General features: G+C 36.7%; 1 non-coding gene across 1 annotated transcript; it reads left to right on the top strand.

Annotated features, from left to right (window-relative positions):
* The first annotated feature begins 3,359 nt into the window (after window positions 1-3,359).
* TRNAC-GCA (transfer RNA cysteine (anticodon GCA)) lies at window positions 3,360-3,431 on the top strand. Its single transcript has one exon. It is a non-coding gene; the product is annotated as a tRNA-Cys (tRNA).
* The last annotated feature ends 2,574 nt before the right edge of the window (window positions 3,432-6,005 follow it).

Raw genomic sequence — 6,005 nt, 5'->3', positions numbered from 1 at the left:
TCCAGTACTCTTGCCTGGAAAATCCCATGGGTGGAGGAGCCTGGTGGGCTGCCGTCTATGGGGTCACACAGAGTCGGACACAATTGAGCAACTTCACTTTCACTTTTCACTTTCATGCATTGGAGAAGGAAATGGCAAGCTACTCCAGTGTTCTTGCCTGGAGAATCCCAGGGACGGGGGAGCCTGGTGGGCTACCGTCTATGGGGTCACACAGAATCAGACACAACTGAAGCGACTTAGCAGCAGCAGCATGACATTTCTAATCTGGTATCCACTCTTTTGGATGGTGTTTTCATCATTCAATTGGCAGTCACCCTGCATTCTTCCAACTTCTTCCATCTGTTGCCACCCAATTGGTTACAGAATTCTGTGAATCATACCTTACACACATTTTGTAAATCTGTCCCTTCACTCTCTGTAATCAAAACTACATGTTAAGTTCAGGCCCCTAATCTTACTCCTAATGGATTTTTTCACACCTTTAGTTTCCTAGCCTCTTTTCTTTCTCCTCCAAACACCTCCCAAAATTAACTTCTCACACTATTGCAGGAGTATTATACCTAAAATGTAAATAAGGCCATGTTGTTCCTTTGCTTCCTAACTATCACCAGTACCTGGTTAAGGTGGCATAATGACACGCAACATGTGAATTCAACTTCGTCTATCCCAAGTATCCCTGTTCAGCTTTTACATTTCAACAGTACTGAACACCCTCTAACTACCTATCATCATGTCCATGCAATTGTTCCTTTTGTTCTGTCTCTGCATGAAATATTTTAGAGTCCACAACTGGCTTCCTCATCACTCCCATTCTTGGCCTGACTTATTTCAAACTAAGAATCTCATCTTCTTGGATGATTTCTATGTGCTTCATAGTATTCTGTGCATCTACTAAAATGTAGCTGAAATTATTTGATTACCCATATGTCTTCTCTTCTAGATAAGCTCTTCAAAGGATGTACCAAGGCTATTTACTGTTTAAATATACCAAATAAGAATAATTTTGAGAGTTCAAATATTTGTCAGAGTGCAACAAAAGAGTACAAAGGGTCATCAGTGAAAAGAAGAGATCTGATAATCAAAAATTTCATTTGAAAAGAAGTCAATAAAATTTAATATTGATTAATAGTGAGGTATTTACTTGCCATATAAAATATTTAATGTCTGTATTTTTTAAATGTATGCCTGAGTCAGAACTGCTAAATCCAGTTGGTTATTGGTAATATATGATGTTAGAACAAAGACAATACAATTCTACCTACAAATTCAAATTCAAATGCTTTCTGTAGACTTACTAGTGTTATCTTTATTCATGAAGAATGACATTTTACATTTACTACACAAAGACACTTCTTCAGACTACTTGCAAGATTATAGTAGAATTGACTAGACGAGTTGCATAAATATGCACAGATAACTTTGGAAAAGTATGGCATAAGCAGACATTTTCTTGGTTCCATTTTATCTTTACATCACCCCTCCTCTTCAACCACAGAAATCAATGACCTTGTGCTGCCTTTAGCTCTTCAATTATCTTAAGCTCTTACTGTTTTTTAACAGGATATGGGGACCCATGAGTCTTCATGTCTTCCCAGTTACAAGTATTTTTCCCAGGGTTTGCAAAAGTAAGTTGCAGAGCTAGTCTTTGATAAACTACTATCTCAATGCCTTAAAAACTGTAAAGCTTAAAGGTATTCCATTTGAAAAGTTGACCTTTAGTTGAAAAACTATCTCAATAAATAGTGGAAGACTTTTTATTTTCAGGATGTGATGCTAGATGGAGGAAAATTTGGAAGATTCTTTAAATCAAATCGCTTAGTTGATACTTCTCTATCCTTCTAATACTTATAAAAAGCTATAGCTTATAATGGATGATTAAATCAATGATTTTAATTTTTAAAAACCAGAAAACTTAAGCAGGGTCAAGATATTGTATCACAAAACAAAATATGAAGAAAAAAGTGTATTAATCGGGTAAAATAGGAAAGCTGTAATTTTTATGTATAAAAATGATTTCTACTTTCCAGAAATTGAATGAAAGTATTTTTAAAGGTCTTGATTGAAAATGGGAATCTGCAATTGTTAATTACAACATTAGGTGTGAATCTGTGCAGGCCAATTGAATCTCAATTGAGGCCTCTTTATTAAGGCATTATCTAATTAGATATTAGAATATCTTATTGAGGATGTTTCTAGAATTTTTTTGTTAAGCTCAATAATAGATCAGAATTTGTTTAGATTCTTTAAATCAGATAGTTCTCCAGTACCAGAAGGAAAGAATATTAAGCTGTGATTTCTAACAAGAAAACCTCCAAAAACTTATTACTATTTTAGAAATTTTTGCTAAAAGTATTTCTGTGTGACTATCCTGGATGGGTAAAGTAGCCAATGAACTTACTGAGCACAAGTAGAAGTAATGATTAGTATATCAAATAAAGCAAGACAACCCATACATAAGAACCCATAATTATATTTCCCCCTATGCATATCCTTGGGGCAGGTGTAGATGAACGAAGATTTGCAGGATGTGGATTCAGCTCAGGGTCACACCTTGCATACCACAGATTTTTTACAACTAACTATGCATGCTTCATCCTTAGCAATAGAAAAGCTTTTGCACCCATATGGCACCATTCAGCTTTCTCAGGTCCCATATGACACCACTAAAAACACATTAGTAAAACAAGTTGTTGCCTGTTATCCTGAAAAAATAACAATGTAAGAGTGATGACTAGATGTTTCATTTTCCTTTCAGATACTTTGCCACCTAACACACCCTCTTTTGAACTATGCCACAACATAACCAGCACTCCTTAGTTACAACTGTACACTTATGTATCACGTATAGGGCAGAGTAAGCCCTCTTCAAGGGCAGAGAATCAACAGTGTTTCTCTTTCTTATTGATTGATTTTCCTACCTTTTATTGCTGGCAGACCTAGGTCTACCTTTTATTACTGACAGACCCACATTTCCTCTTATTAACCTATCTCCTTTGAAATCAAATATAACAATATATTCACACTCTTCACAAATTATTTATTCACAAATAAAACTGTGAAGTTTTATTTGAAACATTACAATATGAGACCAAATGTAAAAAGCTTATATTCACATGTGTGACCCAGGTTTTTGTGTATATTTGTTAACTTCCAATGATTAAAATTTAAATGGAATTATCATTTATGTACACCCTGCATATTTAGGACAAGGTAAATCTTTATAAATTTTTGTGGAGGTTGAGAACACCATTGAGATAGTCATATAATGATTTGAGACCATTGTTTTACCTCATGGATCTTTGCCCTCAAGTCAGTCAAAAGACTCCTTGGATAAATGATGAGTAGTAATAAAGGAGGCTTCCCTGGTGGCTCAGATGGTAAAGCATCTGCCTGCAGTGCAGGAGACCCAGGTTCGATCCCTGGGTTGGGAAGATCCCCTGGAGAAGGAAATGGCAACCCACTCCAGTACTCTTGCCTGGAAAATTCCATGGACTGAGGAGCCTGGTAGGCTACAGTCCATGGGATTGCAAAGAGTCGGACACGACTGAGAGACTTCAGTTTCAGTTTCAGTAATAAAGGAAACTATAAGCAAGGTGAAAAGACAGCCTTAAGAATGGGAGAAAAAAAAAAGAATGGGAGAAAATAATAGCAAATGAAGCAACTGACAAACGACTAATCTCAAAAATATACAAGCAACACCTGCAGCTCAATTCCAGAAAAATAAACGACCCAGTCAAAAAATGGGTCAAAGAACTAAAGAGACATTTCTCCAAAGAAGACATACGGATGGCTTACAAACACATGAAAAGATACTCAACATCACTCATTATCAGAGAAATGCAAATCAAAACCACAATTACATACCATTTCACACCAGTCAGAATGGCTGCGATCCAAAAGTTTATAAGCAATAAATGCTGGAGAGGGTGTGAAGAAAAGGGAACCCTCTTACACTGTTGGTGGGAATGCAAACTAGTACAGCCACTATGGAGAACAGTGTGGCGATTCCTTAAAAAACTGGAAATAGAACTGCCTTATGACCCAGCAATCCTGCTGCTGGGCATACACACTGAGGAAACCAGAATTGAAAGAGATACATGTACCCCATCGCAGCACTGTTTATAATAGCCAGGACATGGAAGCAACCTAGATGTCCATCAGCAGACGAATGGATAAGAAAGCTGTGGTACATATACACAGTGGATTATTACTCAGCCATTAAAAAGAATACATTTGAATCCGTTCTAATAAGGTGGATGAAACAGGAGCTGATTATACAAGTGAAGTAAGCCAGAAAGAAAAACACCAATACAGTATACTAAGACATATATATGGAATTTAGAAAGATGGTAATGATAACCCTGTATGTGAGACAACAAAAGAGACACAGATGTATAGAACAGTCTTTTGGACTCTGTGGGAGACGGGGAGGGTGGGATGATTTGGGAGAATGGCATTGAAACATGTATAATATCATATATGAAATGAATTGCCAGTCCAGGTTTGAAGCATGATACAGGATGCTTGGGGCTGGTGCACTGGGATGACCCAGAGGGATGGTACAGGGAGGGTGGTGGGAGGGGGTTTCATGATGGGGAACACATGTACACCTGTGGTGGATTCATGTTGTTGTGTGGCAAAATCAATACAATATTGTAAAGTAATTAACCTCCAATTAAAATAAATAAATTAAAAAATAAAGCAGTAATATTTAATATTTCACAAAATAGAGAGAACAGTTATTAACAAACAGTGAAACAAAGGGAGACAAAGGGTTTCTCAGAAGTAGCCAAAACACTGCTATGAAAACAGCCATGAAGTACCAATGTTTTCATTAATTAGATTGTCAGAGGAAAATGAAGTTCTATATTATGGCAGGAGTGTAATCAGACAGCCTTTTCAAAAAGCACTTTGCTAATGTGAAACAAGAGATATAAAAATATTTCTATTCTTTACCAAGTAAATCCGAAAGTGTTATAACTGTCCTAAAAAAATACGGAAGAAAATAAACTAAGGTAATTTTCATTACAATACTAATTCCTATACAAAGAAAACGGAAATTGGTTTTAAAGTCCAAACTTGGTGGTAGTTAAATAAATTTGGGGAGATCTAATACACGACAGAATATTATATTGCCGCTAACTATTATGGATATGTTTCTATTCTTATAATTTGAAAATGTTTGTTTATAATGTTAAGTGAGAGTAATGGCACTTCAAAAATTCACATGCTAATATGAGCTACATATACATACTAAGGACAAGCCAGAGGGAAGCAAACTAGGATAGAATTAAAGGATAATAGAGTGATAGATTTCAGCTTATTTTCCTTCCATAGTTATGACAGGTGGTTATGGTAGCTATCGAATAAAAAAATAATTAAATACAAGAAAATATAAGTATAGTAAGTAGACTCCATATTTAAGAAAAGAAGTCGAATTGAACTTACCCAATAATAAATGAATAATGACTGTTGGGTTAAAACATCTCCATACTGATTTGAGAGCATTAAATCATCAGTTATTTGGTCTAACACATTCTACTTTCTTTCATCACATACAGTAAACAGCTAATTTTAAAATCCACTCATTTGCTTTGGATTGAACAGAGAGACTAGAATTAATTAAACTTCAGTTCAGTTCAGTCGCTCAGTCGTGTCTGACTCTTTGCGACCCCATGAATCACAGCACGCCAGGCCTCCCTGTCCATCACCAACTCCCGGAGTTCACTCAGACTCACGTCCATCGAGTCCGTGATGCCATCCAGCCATCTCATCCTCAGTCGTCCCCTTCTCCTCCTGCCCCCAATCCCTCCCAGCATTAGAGTCTTTTCCAATGAGTCAGCTCTTCGCATGAAGTGGCCAAAGTACTGGAGTTTCAGCTTCAGCATCATTCCTGCCAAAGAAATCCCAGGGCTAATCTCCTTCAGAATGGACTGGTTGGATCTCCTTGCAGTCTAAGGGACTCTCAAGAGTCTTCTCCAACACCACAGTTCAAAGGCATCAAT

This window comes from Ovis aries, chromosome 4 (assembly GCF_016772045.2).
Source record: "Ovis aries strain OAR_USU_Benz2616 breed Rambouillet chromosome 4, ARS-UI_Ramb_v3.0, whole genome shotgun sequence".
NCBI classification, from domain to species: domain Eukaryota; kingdom Metazoa; phylum Chordata; class Mammalia; order Artiodactyla; family Bovidae; genus Ovis; species Ovis aries.
Note: the sequence above shows the minus strand (reverse complement) of the source record. Positions and strands in the feature narration are given on the sequence as shown.